This window comes from Pogoniulus pusillus, chromosome 11 (assembly GCF_015220805.1).
Source record: "Pogoniulus pusillus isolate bPogPus1 chromosome 11, bPogPus1.pri, whole genome shotgun sequence".
Taxonomy (NCBI): Eukaryota; Metazoa; Chordata; class Aves; order Piciformes; family Lybiidae; genus Pogoniulus; species Pogoniulus pusillus.
The window spans coordinates 24011934-24023288 of record NC_087274.1 but is presented as its reverse complement, the minus strand read 5'-3'; the positions used below and the strand labels follow the sequence as shown (position 1 = coordinate 24023288).

Sequence of the window (11355 nt, the reverse complement as noted above, 5' to 3'; positions counted from 1 at the left end):
TAACCCCCATCCTGTAAACATTTCTAAGCATTGATAAGATTCCCACTCAGTCTTCTCTTATCCAGGCTAAACAGGCCCAGCTCTCTCAGCTGCTTCTCGTCAGAGATGCTCTTATCCCCTCATTAAGTCTGTAGCCCTCCATTGGACTTCTCTGGTAGTTCCCTGTCCATCTTGATCTGAGGAGTTCAGAACTGGACCCAGTACTCCAAATGTTGCCTGTCTAGAGCAGAGTAGAGCAGGAGGAGAAACTCTTTCAATCTGCTAGCCACACTCTTCACGCACTCCAAGGCACCCTCTTGGCCACAAAGGCAGGCCCCGCACATCCCACTGGCGCTGGATGACTTCTGCGCACACGGTTTCGCTGCGGGGGGGAGGTTTCCCGCGGTAGAAGCAGGACCCGAGGGAAGCCGCCCAGGCTGCGGGTGTCTCATCCCTCCGGGAACCACCGCGCCCCCAGCCCGAGATCCCGCTCGGGGCGGGGCTGCGGGGCCGCCGCCTCCCGAAGGCGGGCTGCCGGTGACAGCTGGGGCGGGAGCGCGGCGCCGGCAACGAGGTGCGGCTGCCGGGAGGTGCATCTTCGCCTGCTCCGCCGCTCCGCCACAGCGGGTGGTGCGTAACCCCCCACCCCAGGCAGAAGAGAGGAGAGGCGCTTGGCGGGGCCCTGCCGCCGTTATCGACCGCGGTGTGGGTGAGTTTCAGCGGCGGGGGGCACGAGTGGGTGTTGCAGAGGAGGCGCAGAGAGCGAGGTGGGGGAGGGAGGATGGATGGAGGATGCTGCTGCGCTCGGGGACTTTGAAGGTGCGGGTGCTTACAGGCAAAAAGTGTAGCCTGGGGTGGGGCGAGGCCGTGCCCGCCTCCGCCCGCTCCTCCGTGCCGGCGACCTGGCGGGCGAGAGAGCCCCGGGAAGGGCGGCCGGACCTTGGCAGGGCTGGGCGCTGCTAGTCCCCGGGCGAGGAGAGGCGAATCTTGCCTTCTGAGGGGAACAGCTCTGCCGGACTGCCTGCTTGCCCCGGCTCTCCCGCAACTCCCCCGCAGCCCTCAGCGAGCCGAGTGCAGAAGGGAGAGCCCCGGACCCTACAGCTGCGGCGGGTGACAGCCCTCCGACCCCCGCCCATGCTCACGCCGGTACCTCCCCGCCGCCGGTACCTGCGGGAGGGTGGGAGAAGGGGAGCGGCGCATCCCGCTCCCTGGCCGGGGCTCCACCGCCCCCCTGCTCCCGGACTTCACCTGGGCTCCGGGCGGGGTCTCTGGGACAGGCTGCGGAGGTTCAGAGCTGTGCTTGCAAACCGAGCCCTGCTGGCTGGGGGTTCTGAGAGCAAAGACGAGGCCTGCCCTTGGAGGGCTTGCAGGATGAGGCCTTTATTATCTTTTTTTTTCCCTCCCCTGGCTGGTATTTATATAAGATCTCTGCTTAAGAGTGACCTCTTCTCTAATTGGAGGCTTCTTTTTGCATTTTCTATAGCAACACCACAGAGCAGGTTACTCCAGGGGCCCGGATGCCCTGTAATTTTTGTTTGTCGGTTGCCCATTAGGACCAGTTTATCCTGGTGAGTGCGTGAGATTTTTGGTAAAGTTCTTTACCTCATCCCTTAAAGCAGCCGTTAGGCCTGTGAGTCACTGCAGATTTGCAGGAGCTCTATTTAGAGAGAGGATGGAGTGGACATGGGTTTAACAATCCAGCAAGGACTAGTTTTGTGAGGTATTTCCAGATTATCGGTCAAATATTTCTAGTCTGAGCGATGACTTCCAAGTACCACACTGTCTAATCAAACAATCCTACAAAATGATGTTAGCTTAAGCAGATGGTATTTATTTGGATTATTTATTCACTAAAAAGAAAACAAATCATAGGATTATTAGAAATCCTAGCAAATTTTCTGAGGAGGAAAAATTGAGTCTCACTTCATTTGAAGGTTTCTTTTGCTCCCTGAGATCCCAGCCCTATGCTTAGGACCCATCATGTAAGCACAGTAATGTCTTTTCTTACATGATTGGTCTCACTGACGGCAGAGCATGACGTGCATATGCATTTATGCAGGAATAGGATTCTGTAATGCTTATTAGGCTCTGCTGTGTTTCGTCTCCATGAGATGCCAGTTTCTGTTCCGGGGGTGAATATGCTTTGTGCTGATTTTCCAAAGCTTTCTGGAAAATACATGTCTTCAGATTCTAAGACACATGAATTCATGATGTGTTTAGGCAGGAAGGTTCTTATAAAGGCTTTTAAAATCTGCCTTTTTTTTTTTTTTGGTTTTATTCTGCATTGAAAATGTGACTTAATAAAGGCTAAGCTAAAATTAGTTTTTGTAGTATGGATGCTGTTAGAACATTTGTTTTCAGTGTCTGCTCTGATTGTATTTCTCCATCCATTGGGATGATTTTGTTTCTTTCATTTGAGGTTGTGTGAGGTCTTTGGGGTTTTGTTTTTGTTTGGGATGGGTACCGTTAATGAGAATGTTAATATGAAGTGAGTAGATACGTGGGAGTTGTAAACAGAAGACCCAGACATCTTGGATCTTGTTAGAAAGGGTGATTCTCCTTGTTGGTGAAGAGACTGCTCTTTGCAGAGGGACTGTACAAGTTCAAGGAGACCACCCTCTAGGACTGCCTCTCTGAGGCACTGGGACTTCTGTCTGCTATTGTCTGAGGTACTAGTACTGTAAGAGGTCATTGGTACAGAGAGTTGGCCAACATGTTTAGGTTCTCCTGCATGCAGATAAAGGCTTTTTTTGGTTCTGTTTTTGGAAATGTTCTGAGCAGTGTTTACTCTCTACTTAAATATATGTTCCTGTAGTGTCTCAGATTGTTGTTATGGGAACATAGAAATGGAAAATATCCTCAAAGAGCCCATGGGCTGGACCTGTTTATAGTTATTTTCATGTATAGATTTGTATTTTTTTTCCTGCTGAACATTTTGATTAGATTGTGATAGAAAGTAGGAGATGGAGGAGTAGCAAGTATATTGGGGAAATAAATAGGCCTAGTCTGTATTCTGGACAGCATGAGACCAGCTGGAGCAGACATAAATAGATGTCAAGGAACAGAAGATAATGAAGAATGTGAGGTTGGCTTGCCTTTTTGTATAGAAACAAGATTTCTTGCCTACTGCTTCCCTCTAAGAGGATATGTGGATATGTACCACTGACTACTGCATCTCAATTTATCCATTTATTAATTCAGAACTAACGTTGCTCTGCCATCAAGGAAAAAAAAAACATTGAATTCTCCCTCATGTTCTCATCTGTAATTGTGACTGTTTTCCCCTCAACTTTAACTCTATTGTCCTTCACTTTGAAGTGACAATATCCAGCCTTAATTGCAGCTTTGTGTACTGATAGGCACAAACACATTTCACCTGTGGTTTTTGTTTGGTGGTGCTTTTTTTTGAGGGGGGTGGGGTTTTCATCCAGCAGGGTCACCTTCTGCTAGATCAGGTTGCTCAAGGTCCCATCCCACCTGGCTTTGAACATCTCCAGGGAAGGAGCATCCACCACCTCCCTGGGTAACCAGTTCCAGTGTCTCACACCTCTCACTGTAAAGAATTTCTTCCTTGTACCCAGTCTGTATCTATCTTACTCAAGCTTCGATCCATTCCCTCTCATCCTATCATGACAAGACCTTGCAAGAAGTCCTTCCCCAGCTCTCCTGTAGCCCTTTTCAGGTGCTGGAAGATCTCCCTGGAGCCTTCTCTTCTTCAGGCCGAACAGCCACAGCTCTCACAGCCCATCCCAACAGGAAAGTGCTCCAACCCTCTGATCATCTTTGTGGCCTCCTCTGGACCCACTCCAATGGTTCAATATTAAGAGTAGTTGCTGATATGTGGTACTTATTCCAATTTTACTCTGCATTAGTTAGGGAAATCAGTGTCATAGTCATTATTTCATAGTTTGTTCATGTTTCAACAAGAGATTGTGAATTCATGATCTAGAGGAGTGCTTTTTTTCGATATCTTGGGGAGGCTTCCCCATGGGCAAAATTTTTAACTTACTTTTGTTTAATTTCTTTTTGTTAAATCTAAGACTTTATCATCCCTAACTTCAGTAGCAGGGAAAATACCTTCAGGAGTTCAATAAAAATGGTATAGATTAATGGGGGAAATGGAACTGTAGTAGTAAACTCATTTTTAACTCATTTTTTTTCAGTGATACTTTCATCCTTCGCATGTTACTATGAACCACAGAACTATTTTTAGCATATGGAATGCTTGCTAAAACTTTGAGTTGGTAACTTCCTTACTTGTGGTTTTCCATCTCTTCACTTGCTTGATAAGAATGGCAGCGTAAGAGAAAATCCTGGTGTGTGGTGCAATAGGTAAGGTTTTCTCTTTTCATCACAATGCCAGGCTCATAGATGTGTCATTTTATTTCACAGCTACTTCAATGCATTCTTTATGATATATAGGGTTTCAAACACATACATCAATTCAAATGAAGAACCAGATGTGTTTGGGAAACTCCCGCTTGCAAATGTTGGTTTGACAGAATTTGATATAGTGCTTGATGTAATGAGAGGTGGAAAGTAGTTTTTACTGTTACTTTTTTTGGCACAAAATCTTGTAGTCACTACATATCTTCCTATCAGTTTACAATGGGAAATTATATGTTAATAAAGAAGAAGATAGAATGACAATTTTTAACCTTTCCATCCTGTGGTTTTAAGAGAGGTGTGCCTAATACACATTGTGTAAATAAACATACAAGCTCTTTCACACAGATGATTAATAATAGCATGATTAACAAAGTGGTTAGCTGAAGACAGTTTCTAGAGATGGAAATCTGAAAATTAAGCAAAAAATCACTTAAATGTTGAGAAGTTTACAAACAGTGACTAGACTTTTTTCTGTTGGTCATATCCTACTAAGAAATGCAGTCCACACTGGTTTACTTGCCTTTGGTTTTGCTTTGTTTTTAGTGGAAGATTATTGAGACCATCTTTGTTTCATTTAGGATATGACAAGAGAATTTTGGTGTAAATATGACTTGGTTTGTATCTTGTGGATGTATTTAGAACCCATATGTTTATTCTGTGAGCAGGTGTTCTGTAATCGATGGAAAATTAAGAGGGGAAATACTTAAACGACCAGCACAGTGTGTGTTTTGTTCATGTCTTGCTTATTCATTCCCTGCTAAATGCTGGATGTAGCCACATCTTCACAGAGTGATTTGCTCTTGGAATGGGCTGCCCAGGGAGTTGGTGGAGTCACTGTCCCTGGAGGTGTTAAAAAAAGACTGGATGAGGTACTTAGTGCCATGATCTAGTTGATTAGACAGGGCTGGGTGCTAGGTTGGACTGGATGGTCTTGGAGGTCTCTTCCAACCTGGTTGATTCTATGAACCACAGAAGGATCAAGATGTCTCTCGTAACTGTTTGAGGTATGCTGTTCACTAATAGTATTTCACCCATTCTCTTGCACTTTACCTTGAAAGTAAGTCAAACTGTTTAAGGGAGTGTATTCTTCATATTTTTCTGTGCTGCTTTGAATTAACTTTCATCCTTGTGGATAACTGACAGATGTCTTGTGTTTAGGTTGTCTTTGACAAGACATCTGTGTGGAATATCATCTGTATGGAATATTTGTGGTTGCTCTTACAATAGCTGTTACCTTACGGAAGTGCCATTACTGTCACCCGGCTGTATTTTGCAGTTTCACTTTTGATTTGGCACTGATGTTAAGCTTGTGCTGCAGATGAAATAGATGGCTTCCTGGGTATAACCCAAATAAATATGTCTATTTTGCTAAGGTAAATGTGATTACTAGCCTTCATTACAGGCACTGTCTGCATATCTGGTTGCTTTGACTTCACTATACAGGTGAGGAGGTGATTTCCCTCCCCCCCGCCATGTGAGTATAATTTGCTTAAATTTAATCCTAACATCTTAAAATAAATAGATAATGAAGTGAGCCAAGTGACGTGTTGGTGTAACTGAAACTGAAGTATTATTAAGAGTGAGTTGTTGCAGAGCAATCTTCCTTGGGTTCTTTCAAAATTACCTTATTTCTCTTTAATGATCAGGATGAAGAACATCTTATCTATCTAAAGTAGGCCTACTCTAATTAGACTTTCAAAAACGTTGGTGATTCTGAGGCTGAGATTTCATCATCTTTTTCTGTTTTCCATGTAGAGCAGTATCCAGCATCTGGTAAATTTTTATTTACTGCACCATAACGCTTCTATTTGTGCTAAGAAAGTGTCCAGTTACTTTGAATTTCTTCTCGCTAGCTTGCATGTGAACAAGCCTTGTTTTCTTGTGAACTCCCAATTCTCTGAACAGGCTTACCCTCCACATTAATAAATGCTTGTGGCATTTATTAATGCACTTGAACCCTCAGCCTAAGCAGGACATGTTTTTGAGGCGAAGGTTTTACTTTGTGAGACAGTGATTCCTATTCTGTTTGAATCTCTAAGCTGCAAGTATTTCTATGATTTTTGGATTAGCTCCTTTATGCAGTTCTTCCTGGATGTGTACACACTGTGCTCCCTATCAGAAAGAACAGAACACTTTGTGATGTGTTGTGTCTCTGAACTGCTTAGAAATGAGAGTTGAAACCCCAAGAATACAACTTTTTTTCCCCCCTATCAAGGTGTAAAACACCACTTCCACAATGTTTTTACTTTACATTGATCTCTTTTGAGTCACATCTTGGCATTTCCATAGAACAGGTTGTGCCTTATTCATTGCTAAATTTGTTAGGTATAGACTATAATTATACACTTTCTAATTTAGTGTAGCAGACCTTTATTTCTTAAAGAAGAATCCAAACATTTTTCCTCTTTTATCCTTTATTGGATTCACTATTTCTTAAACTAAAAAGAATGATCTGCAAATGCAGTTTATCCCAGTTTCTTTGACTTTGCTCTGAGATTTACTCATTTAAAGATAGATCAGAGTGAAAAACCTGTCTGCACTATGGCAAAAGAAAATAGTTCAGCAGACCAGTAAGTATGATGGACTTAACTCTCACAAAGGCAGACTTTGCCTTCTCTGTGCAGCATAATCTTTTGAGTAGATAATCATCCCACTAGCTTTTGCATGAGGCTTTGGCTGTTACCAGGTAGGACAGGAAGGGAGGACGTGATGCTGTGCCCCAACACTGTGTCTGTTCTGGTAATTCTGAGTTTTTTAGCAAAATGGCAAACTCTGACTAAAAACTTTAATTGCATTTGCTGTCGCCTGGCTTCCTAAGGAAATGAGGCTTAAATGCATCTGCTGTCTTAGTCCCTTATGACTAATTTTTGCATTTGTTGGTCTATTTCAAACTGCATTTTTAAGAAGGGTTGGAGTCTCAAAGATTCATCTCCTGCTTCAGAATTTAAGGTTTATGTATTCAAGTGAGAAGGTCAGATGAGCCTTTAAGTATTTTTAATCCAGTATCGCTGTTCAATGACATCAACCTGTGTTCTCTGCTATGAGTTACCTAAAAAAGTGATTATTTTTGGTCTTTCATGATATCTCTTTTTATCCTATTATTGATGCCTTCTGGCTTGGATGGAGTTTGTGAGGGGTGGGTTAGATTGTTTGGGTTTGTTTTTGTTTTGCTTTGTTTTGTTTTTTTAAATAGATTCCCATCACACATTACAATTTCTCATGATTTTCTAGGTTCTATATACTACCAGCAAGGAAGTCTTGTAAAAAACAAAGCTTTCTTGCATTCAGGTAATTGTACCATCCCTGCCTTTAAGTTACTAACTAATGTTTTGTGTATGTACTCCTTTGGGCAGATTTTTTTTCTTTTTTTTCTGTTAACTTGAAATATTTTGGTTTTTCTTCTACTTCTGCCCCCCTATTTTTAATGTTAGTCCATCCTAGATGACTTCTAGTCTAGAAGATAGGTGGCTATTTCTGGACCTCTGTGGGGAGCCATGACCACAGCCACTATTAAATATACCAGATCGAGATTTATTCTGTGTATTTATACAGCTATTAGGAATCTAGCTATCGGGTTACAGAGTTTCTAAGAGTAAAACCAATAAATACAGAGAATTTTTATGTGTGTTACAGATGTGCAATCAGAAAATATTTCAAAGATTTATATATGCCTAATATTTGTAGAGAGAGTACCTCTGACAAACTGGATAAAATAGAAGATTTCTGTATACTAGCATTCTGCCAGAATTTCATATCAATGCCAGATTATGCTTTACATGTCTGATCTAAACAGGGTTTAAGCTCTAATCAGAGTACTCAGTGTACTTTATATATATACTGTCCAGGAACTGAGAGAGGCCAATCCTTCAAAGAGCAAAAAAGCTGTATAGGATTCTGTTTCCTCACACAAAGCAGAAGAATACCTAAAAGTTTTAGAGGGAGGTGTCGCCTTATAGGTTATAAATATTGTGCATTTCTTACTGGTTTAGGTCTGTAGATCTAAAATCCTGTTGAATATTGGTAAAGCAGAGTATTAAATATAATGATTGTCAAAACCAGTAATATGTCATGCACAGAAGCAGCAAAACCTACTGCAAGTTTGTTCGTTCTTATCTAGTTCTTGTGCATCTGATGCAAAGATGCATTACTGGTTCAGCTGCCACAATCAGCTGTAACTGACATGTGGAATAAGTGAGCTGGAAAAAATCCATGGTCCTGCACTGGAATGTAGTAATTGCCAGCTCCTTACTGGGAGGTGGGGCCAAATGTGTGAATCTGTCACAGCATGAAGCTTAGATCTGCAGAATAACTATCCTGCTCTAGTTATTTCAGAAACCCTGGAATAACCCCTCCATTTCTTAAGGAAGTTATTTTTATTGATACATAAATACATTAGGAGAGGGGCAGCATAAAGAGGATGATGTATTCTGAACTGACTGACCATGGAAACAGTTAACCTCTCTCAGTTTTCTCATGAAAATGAATCTGAAGAAGCTGTAGAGCAAGTAGGTAAGTCAGTAATTGTGAGAAAGATGCAGAAGGAGATGAGTGAGTTAACAGGCTACAGAGAAAATAAAAAAGAGTGGGCGTTTATGTAGGAAGCTTTGTTGATGGCAAAACGCTAAATGTTCTTATTTGCTGTGAGCTTTTTCATGATGGAGGAATGGATGTTCTGCATAGTTTATGCCATGTCATTCTGTTTTCTGCTATAACACAATTTTTTTCATGTGTGTAAGGAATCATTAAGGCTTGGCTATATTCTTTAGCATAATAGAATCAACCAGGTTGGAAGAGACCTCCAAGGTCATCCAGTCCAACCTAGCACGCAGCCCTATTCAGTCAACTAGACCATGGCACTAAGTGCCTCATCCAGGCTTTGCTTGAACACCTCCAGGGATGGTGACTCCATCACCTCCCTGGGCAACTCATTCCAATGCCAATCACTCTCTCTGTGAAGAACTTCCTCCTAACATCCAGCCTATACTTTCCCTGGCACAACTTGAGACTGTGTCCTCTTGTTGTGCTGCTGGTTGCCTGAGAGAAGAGACTGATCCCCACCTGGATACAACCTCCCTTCAGGTAGTTGTAGACAGCAGAGAGGTCACCTCTGAGCCTCCTCTTCTCCAGGCTAAACACCCCCAGGTCCCTCAGCCTCTCCTCATAGGGTTTGTGTTCCAGGCCCCTCACCAGCTTTGTTGCCCTTCTCTGGACAAGTTCCAGTACCTCAACATGTCTCTTGAGGTGTGGCCTGACCAGTGTTGAGTACAGGGGAAGAATAACCTCCCTTGTCCTGCCTGTCACACCGTTCCTGATACAAGCCAGTATGCCATTGGCTCTCCTGGCCACCTGGGCATGCTGCTGGCTCATGTTCAGCCTACTACCAACCAGCACCCACAGGCCCCTTTCTTCCTGGCTGCTCTCCAGCCTCTCTGTCCCCAGCCTGTAGCACTGCTTGAGGTTGTTGTGAAACTTTACAGTGAGAAACTCTCATTTTTGAGAGTTATTGAATTACCTAAATAAATTTTTATTTTTCTTGTATTACTGCCTGAGATATGCTCTACCCCACAGGTGATAGAAACATCATCAGTTCTGCCTTCAAGGGTGCTTGTAGATCACACTGGAGCAATACAAGATTCTCTAGTTAGCTAATATTCTGCATTCCAGCATCTAGGGTTGTTTGACTTAGGTGAACAGAATGTTGGAGAAATGATGCCAACCATGTGGTTGAAGACTTAGGAGCTGCTGAAATCCACATAAACTAATAAATAGCTGAGCCTAGGAGGAATGTGGGAAATGAGTTAAAGGAAACACTGGCATAGATACCTGTAGAGTTGTGCTGAAGACTGTCAGTCCTTGGTTCTGTCATCTAAGCTTCAGATGGGATTGGGTAGGACCTATGCAGGTTTGAAAATGAAACTCCAACCTATATCTGTGGCAAGCCAGCTCTGGATCTGAGATTTCTTTTCTGCATGCTATTAGTGATATTTGTGCTGATGAACAGCTTAGAATAAACTTGCAGTGCAGTGAGAAATATTGGTCTCAATGGGACTGCCGGATTAAAATAATGATTTGGTTTTAGCAGTTTACAGTTTCAAGCAAACCAGTTAAATATCAAAGCTTTGATTAAGCAGTTCGATTTTACACCTCTTTCTTTGGTTTTGTAATGTTGGAGTAGATGGGCAAAATGCTGTTGTGTTTGTGTCCAAATACAGGTCATTTTTTATTGCGGGGAAAAAAAGATATAATATTTCTAATAACACTGGGCTGCATGGGGGCCTTAATCTGCAAGATATGGTCAGACTTGGATATTTGCCTTATTTTGCCTTGGCTGTGCCTGTTGGGAAGCTGTGCCTACATCATTGTGACTAACAAAGAGACAGTGTGCAGGCTGGCTGACACTGCTTCTCTTCCTAAGTTCTACGTGTGGGGAATGGTAGTCTCTGTACAGAGATTTATTTCATTTTTTAATGTCAGGGGAGTTTGATGTGCTGTTTCTGTGTCTGGAATGCTCACTGTGGAAGTATGTCAAGGAGACAAAACTATCATCCTGCTCCTGATAACACAGAAAGCAGAGTTCTCAAAACTGGTGGTTGTTTAGTTGTCCTTCTGCCTATCCACATGTCAGGAAAGGATTACGTTATTTTGTTATCATTCAACATGAGGTACTGAACCTGCAGGAAAATGCCATCTTCATAATGTTCATCTGTATGTAAGCTGGAACTCAGCTTTGCATTTCCTGATGTGGCTAGAAGTCATTCTGGCTTTTGTAAGTAAAATTTTCATTCAGGTGTTTTGTGTCTCCAGACTATAATCTGTATATAATTTATACTTAGTTGGTAGTCCTTCTCTTCTTCTTTCATAGCATGATTTCTCAGTTATTGAAGTGTTCTTCCTTCTTTATTTGTGAAGCACCTAACCCACCTGGGTAACTTGAATCTCATTTCCGCCCTCGACCCCCCCCATTATCTGTTTTGTTCTACATTTCCA

The 11355-nt window shown here is 42.6% G+C and overlaps 1 protein-coding gene across 1 annotated transcript in view; it reads left to right on the top strand.

Moving 5' to 3' along the window:
• The first annotated feature begins 367 nt into the window (after positions 1–367).
• Positions 368–11355, top strand: part of JAKMIP1 (janus kinase and microtubule interacting protein 1) — a 182588-nt gene continuing 171600 nt past the window's right edge. Inside the window, exon 1 of the mRNA XM_064151471.1 lies at positions 368–688. The gene's annotated coding sequence lies outside the window, so the exon portion shown is untranslated. The remainder of the gene's footprint in view (positions 689–11355) is intronic.